Source organism: Rhynchophorus ferrugineus, unplaced genomic scaffold, assembly GCF_030347505.1.
Source record: "Rhynchophorus ferrugineus isolate W39M unplaced genomic scaffold, kcgeb_rfMv2 rfM8, whole genome shotgun sequence".
Classification (NCBI taxonomy): Eukaryota; Metazoa; Arthropoda; class Insecta; order Coleoptera; family Curculionidae; genus Rhynchophorus; species Rhynchophorus ferrugineus.
The window spans coordinates 9,834,963-9,854,934 of NW_027472587.1; the positions used below are offsets into that span (position 1 = coordinate 9,834,963).

The window sequence follows — 19,972 nt, forward strand, 5'->3', positions numbered from 1 at the left end:
TGTACATAAACCCTAATAACAAATTGTCCCGATTGCTTTCTTCGGATAAAAAAAAAGAAAAATCTCATTTTCATTTTGATGAAATAACCATTAAAATAATTTCCTGGAGGCGAAATTGAAACTGGAGACCGGAATTCGCAAAACAAAACTGTAATCTCGTTTCAGGAAAAAATCAAAAACGTTCTTAGGTCCCCCATAAGAAACTCATCAATTATCTTTTGATGTTGGTACACTTCCGGATTTCCCCTTTTTCGATAACTTGATTAATACCCGACGAAAATTGTTTTCGATAACGATCACCATCTGGTCCAGAAGACTGGGTTTTTTCGCCGGCTAGATACCGAGTTGACGAGAAAAGACTGTTAGCGTTATGATTAAAAATGAAATTCACACTTGTATACAATGAACAGGCTTCAGAGCGTTAATAAAACAAACTAAAATATATGCAAACTATCTCAAGAACTAACACTCACTAACATTTTTCAAATTGCAGTTAAACTAAATATAATTTCCATTAACTCTCAATAAACAACGAAGTATTAATAAGTGTAAGTAATAGATATTTGACTTGCATGTATATTAAAATAATAACGAACACAATAGGGTAATTTCTTTTTTACAGTTCGGAAAAGTATACTAAAGCAATGTCTATACAATCATTAAATTAACTACAGAATTTCCAACACTTAGGTCTATAAAGTAAATAATCAAAATAATTGATACAAGTTTCAAAAAATAAAATGTTATATAGTCATATATGTTTTTGCCTTAATCATTAAACACCTTTAATTAGTTAATGCTTTAAAATGTTTACAAATGTAATAAATAGACAACTGTTTATAATAATAATAAGTAATTCATAATTTCTTCCATTTCTCCTATGTGTTCTATCTATGCAAAATGTATATTTAGTTTAATTTTAACGCTTGTATATTTTCATTACTTCATTTATGTATTAATATAGTTCTTATCCCTTATCCATATTTGTCAGTAATAACCAGACTGATTTGAGGAACAATTCTTTACCTAAATTTTAAATTAAAATTGCATTGTCCTTTGCTTATTTATTTCACTCTTCAATCTCGCCCTTGCAGATAGCTCATCTTTAGTTTGTCTTCTATGGCTTTCATTTATCAATTGCTTTGTACTTTGTCTTATGTCCCACGTGGAAACTAACAACTCGCCAACAATTAAGAGATTATAATTCTATGCAACTCTTTTATAACATTTGTAACGGTCTTCATTTCTAACGTCACTTGATTGACACCAGCGGTCTCATCACACCTTAATTATTTTATTATCATTCGCAACTCTTCCTTGGAATATCACCTGCCGGCGGCATTGCTAAACTCTGCGGTTGGTAATGACCGGTGTATTGTAGAGCTGCACGAAGAACTCCCTCCATCAGTTGGGATGCTCATCACGTGACTTTACGAAAGTTCCATTCCTTTTTTGACGTTGCCATTGGTAGGTTTACTCCTATCGCTCAATCTCTGTGCTGGAAGTTAATGCTCTCAAACCAAAACTGAGGAATATACACCAAAACAACAACAATGTGAGTATACCCATCAAATTAATCACTGCCCAACGTTCAACATTGCTGAACAACTGATCAATTGGTCCGGCAGCACCTCACTTTATTTTAAAAGCCAATCATTGAATCAATTTTTTAAAAAATTGATCTATTCAACGCGTAAATTGGTGGAATAAAGCTAACCCCTACTTATTCTTTTAACCCTCCCCCCTGCTTGTGTTATTAATTTTATTTATTTATTAACTTATTATTTTATATATACACTTGATGTCTGTCCCCGTCCCCTTCAGACCATAACAAAAAAAAAATATAATAATACTGTGTGATTTTAGTTTTAATACCAAGTGCGTAAAACTCTGTTGCGACAAATATATTCTGGAGAAAATGTTTTAATTACTGGAAAAATGCTGCTATCTGTTTGGTCACCAATTTTGAAAGCAATGAATTAAATTGATAATAATTCAATTCATATTCAACACATTTTGGTGTTTCTTTCAATACATCTTATCATTCTCACAGTGAGAAAATAAACGACCAGTATAAAACTAATCAGAAAGTATTACTGGATAACGTACGACTAAAATATTTGTTCAGAATAACCAATAATTACAATTGCAATAATTTCTTTTATTTTAGCATAACGCCAATAATTGAAATGTTATATTAATAACAAAAACGGCGGTATAAAGCCATATATTATATTTATATCAGTAGACTGCAATGCGACAAAACTTGCTGAAAATATAATTTGACCTTAAAAGAGAAATGTCAGTAACAAATATCATTAAATATATATTTGTGTATATTTTGGTATTACTATCCAGAATTATACATATATTTTCGATTTTTTCCTAGTTCATTCATTAAAATTATCCGACCTTTGATTCTATCAACGCGTAAATTGTAGGAATAGAGCTACCAAAAAAGCTCAAAAGTGATTTTTCGACCATATATTAAAATTTGTATCTTCAGATTTGTTAAAAAAAAGGTTATTTCCAACTACTATTGAGTAAATATAAAGATATCAGCTCCGTAAATATTACTTAATATGCATCAAACATCAAAAAATTTACATCCCGAATATGTATATCAATCAAAAACGGAATTCCCCCATACCGCCCGAGTTTCGCTCGGTATCGCGACCCCCTTCACGTACATTCCGGAATATTTTAGGAATTTTTCACGGAATAGATGTCTTCTGGGTGTCAGTTGTACGTAAACAACATCCTTCAAAAACCGAACGGAACACGAAGTTATAATTAATCATTCGGCACGGGCACTGCCCAACCGGATTTCCGACATTGCTAAACACAAAGAATCCCGTCCTAAAAGCACTCGATTAACTTTTGGCATAAGGACAACAGTTTAATGAATAGATCGAGTAATTAAAATCAAAACAATTGTCAGACTAAAGAACCCTCAAGCATCCGACGTTGTTTCCGTTTGTCATTATTCACCATCTTTAATAATAAATAAGTGTTTATGTAGCACGAGAACCGTTATTTCAGTTAAAAAATCGATATCACTTTTTTTTCCTAAAATTACTCTATTTTTAAGCAAAATGCTCATTATTATATATACTAAACAAATGGTTTACCTACATTATGTTGATTTTTTATTAAAGACCACTTAGTTCAATAACAGAATTTAATATACTGACACATTACTTCATAGGATATGTCATAACACGGATCAATGAATTTGACATACAACGAAATCAAGAGCATAACAGTTCTTGAAGTGTAGGAAAGGAATATATGAGATATTTAAAAAATATAAGTACCCTCTTTCTTGAGCAAATACTTCCGCAATGACGTAAACATTTACATTAGAAACAACTTATATTAACTTACACTAAGTAAGTCGTTAAAACACTGTCTAAATGGGATAATAAATTAGAACGCTAAACTATCTACATGTACATAGAAAAGACAAATTAAAACAAAATAATACTATGTGATTTTAGTTTCAATACCAAATTCTGTTGCGACAAATATATTCTGGAGAGAATGTTTTAATGACTGGACAAATACTGGTAACTGTTTGCTCACCAATTTTGAGAGCAATGAATTAAATTGATAATAATTCAATTCATATTCAACACATTTGGTGTTTTTTCCAACACATCTTATCATCATCCCTAACCGTATTCTTCAAGCCTTCATCATCATCAATTCTGAGGTGAGAAAATAAACGACCAGTATAAAACCGATATCAAAATGTATTACTCGACATCGTACGGTTAAAATATTTGTTCAGAATAACCAATAATTGCAAATGCCGTAATCCCCTTTATTTTAGCACAACGCCAATAATTGAAATGTTATATTAATAACAAAAACGGCGGTATAAAGCTAGATATTACATTTAAATCAGTAGACTGCAATGCGGCAAAACTTGCTGAAGTTATAATTTGACCTTAAAAGAGTAATGTCATTAACAAATATCATTAAATCTATATTTGAGTATATTATGGTTTTATTATCCGGCATTACACATATATATTATCCATCATCACCATTTAAAAAAACAACGTTGAACTACTGGCTTACAAATTTTTCCTAGTTCATTCATTGCAATTATCAGTTTCAAATTCATTACAAAATGAGAAAGAGAGAGAGAGAGATTCCTGAGAACCTCAAAAATCCCCAACGGGTGGTATAACGAGCTAACTAGAAACTGTGATATTAGTTTTTTGAAATTGAATTATTGCCGCCTTACAGCCTTTCAAAAATCCATAAGCCTTCAGCTATCTATCTATAATACATCCTTGCAAAATTCCAAACTTTTCTAGCCTCTACAAGAACTAAAAGTACCAACCCCTATTATATTAAAAACTCTCAATAGCTCATATTATAATGAAAATATGCACCATACGAAACAATCCAGAGCACTTTCTTGTTAGGTTCGCTCTTGCCTCTCTTTTCACCAAAGTCAGTTTCAGCAATGAGACTTTTGAAATAAAAAAATCTAATAATATCCTATATCTCTTATCACAGTCACTATGTCCAAGTCACTTGCCAGTACCCACAGATTTAGATATTACGACGATACACTTGTCATCCACAATAGTGGAATAGACAAGCTCAGCCAGTTCATGGCATCATCTGAATTCTCAATATTCAACTCACCATGGAGGCTATAGATATTTCCGAAATTCCTCTCTTTTTGACCAAGTCTACATGAAAATCTACATATACATACACATACCGTCAGGACATCATCACCCATTCTGAGCAGCTTAAGGGATATAAATAAGAAAATCTACCAAATGAGCAATAAAGATACAATGCTCACATACTGCAGAAAAGAAAAACCTAGAAACCTAGATAGAGCCTAATTCCTAGCAGGCCTCTCTAAACCCTATAGACAAGGTATTAAAGAAACACAACATGAAAGTCTTCTTTAAGACACATAGGTGAGAGATCAGGTGCTCTCTAATTCTGGAGTAAAAAGTGGTTCGCTAGAAATAATGATAGTATATAAGGTCCCCAGGGAGGTGAGAAAGTGTTGATAGGACAAGTTAAATAAATATAAAGAAACATTATCATCAACATTTTAACATCTACAATATGCTAGGCTGTACAATAACTTTGTTCGTAATATCTATTCCCAATGGGTACTAGATTCACTAAATGGAATAACCATCCAAATATTTAAACGTTTTTTATTAGTATGGATGAGACTTCGCCATATTGACAATTCTAGATGTAGCAAAATAATTTTGAATCAAGAGAACAAGGTTAAAGAGTAATGTGAATTCGATTCTTCCCAGAAAAAAGCTTCAATTTGGTGGTATGCAAAAGAAATTCTGTTCGGAATCACCTCCAAACTGATAAACCAACAATCTCGGATTACTATTGTGATTTTTTTGGACCAAATAGATACATAAACTTGCGAAAAATACCAAACATGAGCAAATTGAATGCACGAAGAAAAAAATGTTTTTCATCAAGTTATAGCATTTATCACCTGTATGAATCACAATATAGTCACAAAAATCAGTTAACTAAATTACAAACTGCAAACCTACACTACATTCCTATTCTATTTTTCCATATCAAAATGGAAATCCACAAAAATGGTGGAACAAAATATCTTTTTATATCGTTTTCTTACACCGCGAACTTATTGAACAACGCAGTAATTATTGGTCAAGGAAAAATTGAAAATCAATTGTAATTGACTATTGAAAAATATTTATGAGTTAAATAATTTATTTCGTAAATATTTAATGCCATCTCTATCTACCAAGGAAAAAAAGCCTCTCCAAGAGACGGGGTATAACATAAATCGAATAAATCACACAAGTATGCCAATAAACCGAGCCTGAGTCGTTCCTTCCTTTTTTATTGGCATCGGTTCATGAATTAACCGTGCTCCGACAAGAGAGAAAGAACGGCACTTTATCAGGTTTACGTTTTCAGATAGAGGTATATTAAGCGCTAAAAGTGCAATTAAATTAATTGATTAGACCGGGCCGTATTTTTCAAAGACTTTTTCTCTAATTCTTTGTTTTTGTCGTGTTTAATTCCAGCTGCTATTGTGAGGGAACGCTGGACGAAATGAGACATTCGTTCTCAGTTAGGAAAAAAGTTCATTTAACGTCAATGATCTGTAACTTTACGAGCTGCAAGAGGATATTCGATTATTTCAAGGTAATTTAACCGATATTAATTCTTCTTCAATTTCACAGTATATTAACCAACTTCATAGTTAAAGAGACACCCCCTGGTTTCATACGGTGTGTTCTATATTTGATAGGTAGATAAGGAGGCAACTAAGGATAAAAATAAATGGTTGGCCGCCTTTCGGTTAGAAATGAAATCAACTGCACAAGTATTGCAATAGAAATTAATGGACTGCAATTTTTTAGGAACTGGATATTTAAATATATCCAGACACTTCATAGTGAAATATAGTTCAACCTACCACCGACAACATTCAAAATGCGGAACCTTCTAAAATGTACATGATGAACGTTTATGCAAATTTATAATCATCACTAACTACAAGGTTTAAAATTCCGAAAATAATTGACATTCCAGAAACTTAATTTCCTAACGAAGAGCCAACAATGAATGCGTTACAAACAACCCTAAAATCATTAAAATATGGTCGATCAAGCGTTACCAGGAATGATCAACACCACTGAGTAAATATTATTTCAACCACTCTTGTTCTGCTTGCGCAAATTTGGTTATCCGAGAGAGTACCCTTACCATGGAAAAAACAATAATTTTCCCAATATTTAAAAGACTTAGTAAGCAAAAACTATCGAGGAATAAGCCTCCCATCAAATGTCGGAAGAATATTTCTTCAAAAGGCTTCAAAAAGCTTCCGAAGATATTACTCTATTACTTATTATCCCGAAGATTATTCTACCTGCTTCCGCAGGTAGAATTTAGACCTATATATTTACACTTAGCCAGTATATGGAAAATTTTGATTTTAACATTATTAGTTTGGCATCTGTAGGCTTTAGATTGGTAGATATGCGGATTACAATGGCTTGGAATGTCTGTTGTCTGTTGTTTCTAAAAACTAGATGAATTAAAATCATATAATCATGAAAAATAGAAGACTACTATTAGACAACGCCAGAATAGTTGCTGCAACACCAACAGTCACTACAGCATCCCTATGATGATGGTGGTAGGCAGAGTAAATCTAAAGTGATTTTTATTAATTGCTTACAATTTATGCTGACTATTTAATTTATTAAACTAAACTGATTGCGTAAATGACCAAACAGCAAAAAAGAGTTTTCTACAAAGAAGGAACTAAAATCGGTTGTGTACTGGAACTGAGAAAAGGGAGTCAAAAATATATATTACTAATTCTAGACATATAAATTTGTTACTCTTGCATTTTCTTGCTTGACGTTCTTCGTTAACATCGCTATAATGATGGTGGTAGACACAAGAAATCTAAAGGGGATTTTTTAAATTATATTCTTAAAATGTATATTGACAAAGAAGGACTTGAAGGCTTTTAATAAAAATATCTCTTCCATTTCTATTAAAGTATATTTTAAACTCGGTTAACAAAAACTGATGGTATATTGTCCTACATATTCAAGATGTTCCATTGCTGCATCACTATATAACATTATCTATAAAACCAAACACAACATGCAAAAACAAACATGTATGGAAAACTTTTATAGAAAATAGCATGAAACACTTAATTATTTTTTAAATAATAGTGAGGATGTGCCTGTAAATATTTTTAATGAAGATAATATTGTCACACATCGTCATGGTGGAGAGTTGTACATGCATTTTTAAAAATATTTTCAAGTAAATGAACGCCATATATGACTTGATAACAGTTTATCTTAATATTACTATGGATATCAATATGGACATTTTCCCCAAGTGGACTACTTGTATGACCTCTGAAGTAACATCAATCATTTACATATCTTCATAAAAAAAAAAACAGTAAACCTAGTAAAACTTATAAAGGATTGACTGCCTCATAGGTGATATAATACTGTTGAAACCAAAGTTAATCCAAATATACCAGAAATTAAAAGTACAACTAAAGTAATTAATTATCCAAAAGAAGTGAAGGAAATGGTAGCTGAAAAACGTAAATTACGAAAAAAATGGCAATAAAACAGAACACCTAAAAATAAAAATAGTTTAAACAATACAACCCAAAGACTGAAAAAAGAAATACTGGAAATTAAAAACAAAACCATAAATGACTATTTAAGAAATTTAACAGATAATAAAGAATCTGATTACTCACTCTGGAAACCAACAAAATATCTAAAGCGCTCATGTCTACACCTATAAGAGACCTATGTGGGAATTGGGCACGTGACAATCACCAAAAGTCAGAAGCATTTGCTGAATATCTAGAAAAAACTTTCAAACCAAACAAAACTAATATTGAACATAATTTGCCAGACATGGAAGCTGAAAATTCGATGATTGAATTAGTCACGTCGAAAGAATTAACCAACGTTATTAAAATTGACATTAACCCCAGGAAATCACCAGGCTTCGATTTAATAACCGGAGAATTACTGCAAAAGGTACCAAGAAAGAGAATTATAAAACACACCAACTTAATCAATACAGCCTTTAGATTAAAACATGTCCCAGACAATTGCAAGATGGCGGAAATTATAATGATCCCAAAACTTGGGAAGTCGCCAAACGAAATAAAAGCCTATAGACCTATATCACTGCTGCCAGTAATATCTAAGGTTTTTGAAAAACTCCTGTTGAAAAGAATAAAACCGATCATCGAGAGAAAAAACCTAATACCTACACACCAGTTTGGGTTTATTAACAAACATTCAACAATTGACCAGGTCCACAGAATAGCTGATGTTATTGAAAAAGCCTACGAAAGTAAAAAAGTATGCTCAACTATATTCTTAGATATAGCACAAGCCTTCGATAAGGTTTGGCATGTAGGCCTGGTTCATAAACTACACAAAGTGTTACCAAGACAACACACTAATCAATTTATTAAAATCATACATTACAACCAAAATGTTTAGAGTCAAACAAGAAGAAGCTTACTCTACAATAAAAGAAGCTAAATCAGGTGTACCACAAGGGTAATGGGACCAATGCTTTATCTACTCTACACTTGTGATATACCACAAATGGAAAATATTACGATGGCTACATTTGCTGATTATACTGCGATTATAGCTGTCGGAGACACTAGTGAAGAAGCCTCACGAAAACAAAACAAACAGGCAAATGACAATATAAATAATTGGACACAAGCTTGGAAAATAAGAATTAATGAAAGCAAATCTGTACATGTGCAGTTCACCTATAAACAGACCGTACAAGCACCAATAACATTAAATAATACTATCATTCCATAAAGCAACAACGCTAAGTATCTCAGGATGAATCTCGATGCAAAACTTCGCTGGAAGGAACATATAAAGAAGAAAAGAAAAGAACTGGAATTGAAATACAGGCAAATGTACTGGCTAATTGGAAGAAAATCACAATTATCAGTACATAATAAATTGTTATTATATAAGCACCTATATGGACATACGGAGTTCAATTATGGGGATGTTCTGCAAAGACTAACATAAACAAAATACAAATTTTTCAGAACAAAGTCCTGAGAGGTATTGTGGGTGCACCCAAATACTATATGACTGATTACCTACATCGAGACCTTTAGATACCCACAGTGAGTCAATCAATCAAAGGAATTGCACAGAGGCATAAGGAAAGACTCCATTCTCATGAGAATACTGAAATATTGCAGCTTTTGGACACAACCAGAACAGGACACAGACTCAAAAAAATCAAACCATCTGATTTTGTGTAGTGTTGTGTAGTGAGGTGCATATATAAAAAAATACAATAGTGACATATATAAACATTATTTCACCAAAGACTGAGATAGGGCCGATGGGTCCTCCTAGTTATAGACCTAGATTTAAGTTATCATAAAGACAAATTGTAGGTTAGACGGAAAGGACTAATAACAATGTATTAATTAAATAATAATAAAACAAATCCTAAAAACTAATCATAAAAATACGTTAATATAGTTGTACTTAATTACTATTATAGTTAATATTGTTGTTAATATGTTGTTGTAGTTCACGTTTAGAATAACGTCATACTAATGTAATTAAAACTAGGGTTGAATAATGTCATTATTATATCAACATGTTTTATGCCTCGGTATTACATATGGATTCCCGAAACTCTCGAAAAAAATCCGTCAATTCTTATGTATGTGTAAACTGTTTTTTTTATTATTCATAAAATATTAATAGTCATATCAATGTCCTTGAAAACGAAAACACCCTTGAAAACGAGACCAACAAATTAATCTATATACCCCGAGAGTTTAAACTTTATATAATATTAGTATACAAATGCCCTTCCAACCACTTTAACATTTTTAATTAAAAATAACCAGAAACATCTACGGAACAATTTAATTAATTACATTAATTACTGTGAACGACCTCTGTATTTTATCGATTTTATGATTGACACCGAAAGGTCTACAGCAAGTTATAAATCATTTTAAATGTCATACTCCGGCCTCTATTTACTTTCGCCGTCAAAAATAACAGAATCACCTAAATAAGTAAACATTGAAGAAAAATATACGATTAATGAAAGTTATTGGTGTTGCTAATTAACCTAGAATAGCTAATTATGTAAAGCATTAGTATTGGTGAAAACAAATAAACAGAATAGATTATATTGGGGTTGGATGTATAGATAATTTCTCGTTGTTTGGAAAATGATACTCAGTTTTAATAAATTGTACAAAGTAACAGCTATTTATTTTGTTAGATAGGTTGAGCATACACCGAAATGTAGCCAGATCAAAAAAAAATCGGTGCAGTTTTGCTTTAACTTACCAAGGCTTTCGAGAGGTTTATACTCAAAATGAATTAGACTGTCTAATTGCATTAATCAAGCCTTATTTAGGAAACAGGTCAAGGTTACTGAAAAGTTATAAACCAAAGGAGAACTTAAGCAACCTCTGTGAAGACGATACCACACACTACTTCGCCAAAAAACAGTTGTCAGATATAAGGAACCAACAGCAACTTCAACTAATTAACACAACCAAATTGCTCATATTCTGAATACTGGAAGTCACTACAGTCAAAACTCAAGGAACGATCTTCCATTGGGGGCAGGACATCCAAATCTCCAAGTTGATAGTTGAAAAAGTCTCCATCTGCTGCAAAAGATCACATAGATTGGTGTACACTTCGACTGAGGATTCCCGTGGCCCTTGCAAATCCAACAAGCGATATGTAAAGGTAATGATATTGCTCATCAAATATATCTCATATAAATAATGACATGTCTTTATAAACGTTTTAAGGCTTTGTTTTAATAAATTTCAAATCGCCGCGGTTTTATTGAAAATACTTTTAGCATGTTGCAGTTGCACTGAATATTAGTACGGACACGGTCAGTAAAATATCTCAAAAAATAAAAAACAATATAACATTAAATTCTCCAAAAATAAACCGTCTTTATGCGAAATGGGTGACAAATCAAAATCAACTTGATATTGAATAAACGAAATGTATAAAAACAGTAACTAGTTTTTTCAATCGAAAATAATTTAATACAATTATTTCAGATAAAATTATTAGTCTTGAAATTATCTATAAAAATTTGAAAGATATGCTGTTATTTGGGGGATTTAGAACATCCCTTCGTACACTGTTGGATAATATAGGATTTAAGTGGTGTAAATATAACTCATGAAAGGGTTTAGTGGAACTTCCAGACATTGCTTTTAAAAAAATACAATTTTTAGAAACATAACAAATTCAAGGAAGAATTATATCAATTTGTATATTTATATGAAACATGGATATTTTCGAATGGTACATTGGGTCCCTCGTGGCAACATGATAATAAATATAGTGTAAAGACAACATTATTTCCGAAATGATTTTGAAACTCAAATAGAAACCACATATGTAGTACGGCAAATCACTAGGTCCAAAATAAAGAAGTTCGAGTAATGAAGGATTTACATACTGAAAGCTAAAAGAACATATACATGTTCAAATACATGTTCTTTTTTATATGTCCTAGTTTGGTTATGTGTTAATTAACTTGCTCATAATAATAAGCAAACTAGTTCACCAACTTTTTTACTGATATTTAGCGTAAAAACTTTACATATCATCACACACCCTAAGATATTTTTTACAGTTTTGTTATATTACCTTTCTATATATATATATATATATATATATATATATATATATATATATATATATATATATATATATATATATATATATATATATATATATATATATATATGTTCGTCCCATTATTAACATCAAATGGGCATGCAATATGCTATATGACCAACCCACTTCATTTTAATTTTAAGGTCGCTATGTAGGTCAGTCCCCAATATTTTTCACCCACTGATCCCATGGCTTCGAAAACTCAGTTTTTCTCTTATAGCCACCGAGCTACAAGACTTTTTTTAGTTTGTAAAAACGCTAAATATGAGTTTATTCCTCAATAAAAATTTAATAAAATAAGGAGTATATAAAGTTGTTTGTAAGGTAAAAATCTATAATAAAATTGTTTTTAAGCTATAAGAGTACTTTATCAATATTTGTTATGTACATGTATGATATACAGAATTAATTTTTAAAAAATCATTTATAGCAAAATATGTGTTCCTATTCAAATATTGTTATATATAAATAGATTAAAAGTGAGAAAATTATTAATTATGCTTTTAAAGCAAAATAAATAGAGAGAACAAAAGCGATTAACTCAACAGGTACCAACCTCGAGACAATTAAAAGGTAAATATTATCACAGTAAATAAAATATCATTAAAATAATAAAGGGGGTCTTTAAATCGATATATAAATAAAATATTTGGGTATTATTAATCATGTAAACTGTTAATAAATAAATAATCCAATACATTCAGCACGAACATGTATATTAAATAAATCGGATATCATAAAATAGTTTTAAAAATATATTTTATCCAGTCATTCAAACTTACATTCCAAATATGGAAGAAATAGTTGAAATTCCTGAAATTATTAGAATATAAATCAGAATAAAATATATAAACAATGAGGAGTACTAAAAATTATTTTTTACAAAAATCTACGTTCCTAATTGAAAATCAACAAACTATTAAATCATAGTAGGCGGCGTTTTTTAATTGTCCTATACATTTTAATTTGTATTGAAAATTAATTTCTTACTTGAGTCACATTGCGTGATAATTTAAAAATAAATACATGTTTGTCACCCATGTTGTCCATACCATATGGTAAAGATAGATATATACAAATCCAATAGAAACTAAAATAACAAAATATAAAAATATATACCAAATTCAGTTGAGATCATAGCCCTAAATATTGTAAAAATATGATTTATATTATATATAACTAAGCATAGCATAGAAGGAAATAAAAAATGTACTCTAATTGCTTGTAACACTAATTGTATAGAAATTATGTCAAAATATGCATAAGCATTGGTATTTATATTATACTTTCTATATAACAAATACTGTATTTTAAAACTGGCTATCTAAAACCAGAAAAAATTACTAAAATATAAGAAACAATGCCTAGACATATCGAGTCAATAACCCTGTCCAATATAGAGTAAGCATAGCTTTTCTTGTAAGGTAAGGCGAATAGCTAGAACTATTTTAAATAGAAAAAGAAAAAGATCGATCAACAACGATTACCATACAAAAATATTAAAAAAAAACGAAATAAGAAGTTTATCCTTAGAACTATACGTCAAAATTCTCTGAAATACTAAAAAAATATATATCGTTAACCTTAAATATTCCGCGTAATATTAAAATCTTCTTGCTAAGTATAATTGCCATGTATCGATATATAGCGTTATCCACATACGACCTACAGTAAATATAAACTAGTCTGACTTTCAAATGCTAGATTACATCCAATTACAAACATTATAGTATTGCTGTGCTGTCAAATTAAATGTCGACGAAGTAACTGTTGAACCTAGTGGTTGGCAGTGGTTGCATATAGGACGAGGGTTTTATACGAAATGAGAACGCACTTTTACCGTTAGTTTATAAGGAGCTTTTTGGACCTGTTATAGGTCGGAATGATATAGGAAAAAATCATTTTTATATCCAGCAAATTATCGTCATCGTTAAGTAGATCCCATCTCAACTGAGCCAGCACTTTATATAAATCTAAAGCATCACTAGAATATCAGTTATAAAAAATAAGTCTTTATAAACTTGATAAACCCGAATGAATACCGTATAATAATAATAATATATATATATATATATATATATATATATATATATATATATATATATATATATGTATATATGTATATATATATATATATATATATATATATATATATATATATATATATATATATATATATATATATATATAGCATATCTATTTAGTCAAATTACTATAATTAATAAAATTACTAAATATATGATAAAATGAGAATAATGAAAACATGAATTATGTAAAAACACCTTGTTTAATACAGTTGGCCTGCTAAATTCAGTTGAAAATTCATATAGATCATCTTCGAATCAGTATAGTACTGTTGTGCTGTTAGGTTGAGTGTCTAAGACTAAAGTTTAATTGTTTTAACAATCAAACTAACCTAGTAGTAATAACTGTTGAACCTTGTAGTTGACAATGATTGTATATATTATAAGGAGTTATTTCGGCTTGAGGTCAGAATGATGTAGGAAAAAAATAATTCTTCGTATCCAGTAATTTATTGTCATCGTTAAATAGATCCCATCTCAACTGAACTTTATATAAATATACAGTATCTCGAAAAATCTCAGTTATAGGAACTAAATCTTTATAAAACAGAAACCATAAATCCGAGTGAGTACCGTAAATTATAGGAGTATATTTTAATATTTTTATTCAGATTTTAGGTACATAATAAATAATTACTATATATATATATATATATATATATATATATATATATATATATATATAACCATTTAGTCAAATTACTATAATTAATAAAATTACTAAATATATGAGAAGATGGGGATCGTGAAAAGATGAATTATGTAAAAATACCTTGTTAAATACAGTTGGCCTGTATCGACTTTCAGAACTTTGTAAGATTTATGATAACGAGGTCATATTGTTCATATAGTTCATCTTCAAGTCAGTATAGTACTGCTGTGCTGTTATATTGAGTGTCTAAAATTGAAGTTTAATTGTTTTAATTATTGAAATTGAAACTGACCTAGTAGTAATAACTGCTGAACCTTATAGTTGACAATAATTGTATATATAATAAAGAGTTATTTGGGTTTGTTATAGGACATAATGATATAGAAAAAAAAAATTCTTTATGTAGAGTAACTTATTGTCATCGTTAAATAAATCCCATATCAACTGAACCGTCACTTTATATAAATCTAAACCATCTCCAAGAATCTCATTTATAGGAAATAATTCTTTATAAAACAGAAACTATAAACTCGAGTGAGTATCATCATAAATTAAAGTAGGATATTTTAATATTTTTATTCAGTTTTTAGATACATATTAAATAATTACTGTATATATATATATATATATATATATATATATATATATATATATATATATATATAACCATTTAGTCAAATTACTATAATTAATAAAATTACTAAATATACAACAAAACGAGAATCGTGAAAAGATGAATTATGTAAAAACACCTTGTTAAATACAGTTGACCTGTATCGACTTTTAGTAGCGAGTTCATATAGTTCATATAGTTCATCTTCGAGTCAGTATAGTACTGCTGTGCTATTACGTTGAGTGTGTAAAATTGAAGTTTAATTGTTTTAATGATTAAAATCGATACTGACCTGACCTGTTATAGGTCAGAATGATATATAAAAAATTATTATTTATATTGTAGATCCTATCTCAACTGAACTAACCGTTTACTTATATAAATCTGAAGTATCTCCAGGAATATGAATTATAAAAAAAATCTTTATAAAACCGAAGAAATATACCGTACAGACTGTTATATATTGTCCATAACATTTTTTAATTCAAATTTTAGGTATATATTCAATAATTTGTAAACTATTTTCAAAATGTATTCTTAGAACAAATTCATTTATATTAATTATTGAGTCAAATTGTGGATGGTTGAATTATGTTTAGACGTTTTAAATGTAAGTATTTCTATATTAGTATTTAAGTTATTACTATTACTATTTATTAAAAGTAATTATTATAATAACGTACCATGAATATTAAAGTAAGAATTTAATTAACAAATTATTACCACTTAGTAAATTTTTTATATAATTAATTATTGCTCTATAATAGTATAAGTAGTTTTGTAGACGTCTTATAAAATAATTTTATTGGTAAATTACTCTAATATTTTTAACAATTACAAAAACTAAATTAAAGCTATTTTATTTTATATAGAATTTTAGGTATTTTTTAACATTTTATAATTAGCTATCTAAAAACTAATCGTTCCTAAAAATTGAATAAAAAATATATAAATAATAAATAGTTAACTTTAGATATTTCGCAAATATAACTCACTTTACATATTCTAATATATAATTATATATAGTTCTTCAAATCACTTAAATTAGTTCCTTAAATAAAATAGTTTTGAAGAAAGCGGTTTAGTTTATGGTGTTAAACTTTTTCTTAAATGTAAATTTATTCTCCATAAAGATTAACGCGTTTTCCAAATATAAGTATAATTAATATTTAATTAAATTAACAATCTAAATAAATCAACTAAAAAAAATTGGGACCTACTTACGGCAGCGAACGCAAGGGAACCTTGGGTCAAGTGAGCGTTAGTTAACAGGTATTTTTACAAGTCTACATGCACTAAACGGGATTGATGCTCGCCGTGTGCGGACGCGTGTATGGCACTATCGACGATGCTGCCACAACTGGCTGGAGCCCTGGTGAGTTTTCCGCATGCGCTTTTCCGCAATGTTGTTCCTTTCTTTCGAACGGCTTCAGCCTATGTGCGACCGTCACCTGAGACCCTTTCCGAAGCGGCAGATGCCGGATGGAAGCCCGCCGCTACGTTGGTCTTTTCTTATTTATTAATATTATGTTGTGCACAATCTAATTTTAGCTTTTCTGCCTTTTTCCATAGCGAAATAACTCTACTACCATTTCATTGTTGCTTGATATGCCAGATACTGGCCACCTTGTTATAGCTGTATCGATTTATAATCTTGTTAGTAGAAAAAGTGGATCCCTAATCAACTTAAATACAATATACACATTTCTAACTATAAATATTCAGTTTTCGATGCATTTTAATTTTGCATAATTCAATAAACTACGATTACCACAATCTTTATCAAACATAAATGCTTGAGGATGCATTGTAACCTGGTGAATCTTCTGTAGGTTGGTGTCGTTCCATATAGGGAAATTTTAATTGTTAACGTAGTTATTCATCAAAAAATGTGTTTAGTTTTTAAAGATTTGACTAACATTAGATTAGAGAACAAAAGACTTTGTCTATAGCCAGTAGCTTGTACACGAGAAGAAGTTGTCTGCCTCGGGCCGATCTGGCGATCCGTTGACTTACTTGATTGGTTAAGTAACCGCCAACACACATATATTGACAATATTTTATAGTAATATCTATAGCCCTTCCAATAAAACGTCTACATTTTCTTTCATAGAATTCTACTACCGTATTATAGTTACTTGATACGCCAGATACCGGTCACCTTGTTATGGCTGTATTTATTTATAATGTTAGACCAAGTGGCTCTCTTATCAACCTAAAATTTTGTACAATATACAGATTTCTAACTATAAATATTCAGTTTTCGATGCACTTTAATGTTGAGTAATTTAATAAACTACAATTACCATTTATATGGACACTATTTTATAGTAATATCTATAGCTCTTCCCATAAAACGTGTACATTTTCTTTCATAAAGCTCTACTACCGTTTTATTGTTACTTAATGTGCCAGATTGTTATAGATGTATCGATTTATAATCTTGTTAGTAGAAAAAGTGGATCCCTAATGAACTTAAAGTTAAATACAATATACACATTTCTAACTATAAATATTCAGTTTTCAATGCATTTTAATTTTGCATAATTCAATAAACTACGATTACCACAATCTTTATCAAACATAAATGTTTGAGGATGCATTGTGACCTGATGAATCTTCTGTAGGTTGGAGTTGTTCCATATAGGTAAATTTTAATTGTTAACGTAGTTATTCATCAAAAAATGTGTTTAGTTTTTAAAGATTTGACTAACATTAGATTTTTCCAAACTTTACCAGGCCTAGCCAGCGAACAAAAGACTTTGTCTATAGTCAGTAGCTTGTACACGAGAAGAAGTTGTCTGCCTCGGGCCGATCTGGCGATCCGTTGACTTACTTGATTGGTTAAGTAACCGCCAACACACATATTGACAATATTTTATATTAATATCTATAGCCCTTCCAATAAAACCTCTACATTTTCTTTCATAAAATTCTACTACCGTATTATTGCTACTTGATACGCCAGATACCGGTCACCTTGTTATGGCTGTATTTATTTATAATGTTAGACCAAGTGGCTCTCTTATCAACCTAAAATTTTGTACAATATACAGATTTCTAACTATAAATATTCAGTTTTCGATGCACTTTAATGTTGAGTAATTTAATAAACTACGATTACCATTTATATGGACACTATTTTATAGTAATATCTATAGCTCTTCCCATAAAACGTGTACATTTTCTTTCAAAAAGCTCTACTACCGTTTTATTGTTACTTAATGTGATTTATAATCTTGTTAGTAGAAAAAGTGGATCCCTAATGAACTTAAAGTTAAATACAATATACACATTTCTAACTATAAATATTCAGTTTTCAATGCATTTTAATTTTGCATAATTCAATAAACTACGATTACCACAATCTTTATCAAACATAAATGTTTGAGGATGCATTGTGACCTGGTGAATCTTCTGTAGGTTGAAGTCGTCCCATATAGGGAAATTTTAATCGTTAACGTAGTTATTCTTCAAAAAATGTGTTTAGTTTTTAAAGATTTGACTAACATTACATTTTTCCAAACTTTCCCAGGCCTAGCCAGCGAACAAAAGACTTTGTCTATAGTCAGTAGCTTGTACACGAGAAGAAATTGTCTGCCTCGGGCCGATCTGGCGATCCGTTGACTTAGTTGATTGATTAAGTAACCGCCAACACACATATATTGACAATATTTTATAGTAATATCTATAGCCCTTCCAATAAAACGTCTACATTTTCTTCCATAGAATTCTACTACCGTATTATTGTTACTTGATACGCCAGATACCGGTCACCTTGTTATGGTTGTATTTATTTATAATGTTATTAGTAGACCAAGTGACTCTCTTATCAACTTAAAATTTAGTACAATATACAGATTTCTAACTATAAATATTTAGTTTTCGATGCACTTTAATGTTGAATAATTTAATAAACTACGATTACCATATATATTGACACTATTTTATAGTAATATCTATAGCCCTTCCAATAAAACGTCTACATTTTCTTTCATAAAATTCTACTACCGTATTATTGTTACTTGATAAGCCAGATACCGGCCACCTTGTTATGGCTGTATTTATTTATAATGTTATTAGTAGACCAAGTGACTCTCTTATCAACTTAAAATTTAGTACAATATACAGATTTCTAACTATAAATATTCAGTTTTCGATGCATTTTAATTTTGAATAATTTAATAAACTACAATTACCATTTATAGTGACACTATTTTATAATAATATCTATAGACCTTCCAATAAAACCTGTACATTTTCTTTCATTAAACTCTACTACCGTTTTATTGTTAGTTGATATGCCATATTAAATATAACTGAATAAACCTTATATAGA

General features: G+C 29.9%; 1 protein-coding gene across 2 annotated transcripts in view; it reads right to left on the minus strand.

Moving 5' to 3' along the window:
• Window positions 1–16,981, minus strand: part of Dpp10 (Dipeptidyl peptidase 10) — a 226,586-nt gene extending 209,605 nt beyond the window's left edge. Inside the window, exon 1 of one of the 2 annotated variants that reach the window (XM_076411348.1) lies at window positions 16,858–16,981. The gene's annotated coding sequence lies outside the window, so the exon portion shown is untranslated. Of the gene's footprint in view, window positions 1–16,853 lie in introns of both variants that reach the window. The other variant, XM_076411349.1, reaches the window with a different exon arrangement.
• Window positions 16,982–19,972: the final 2,991 nt, after the last annotated feature.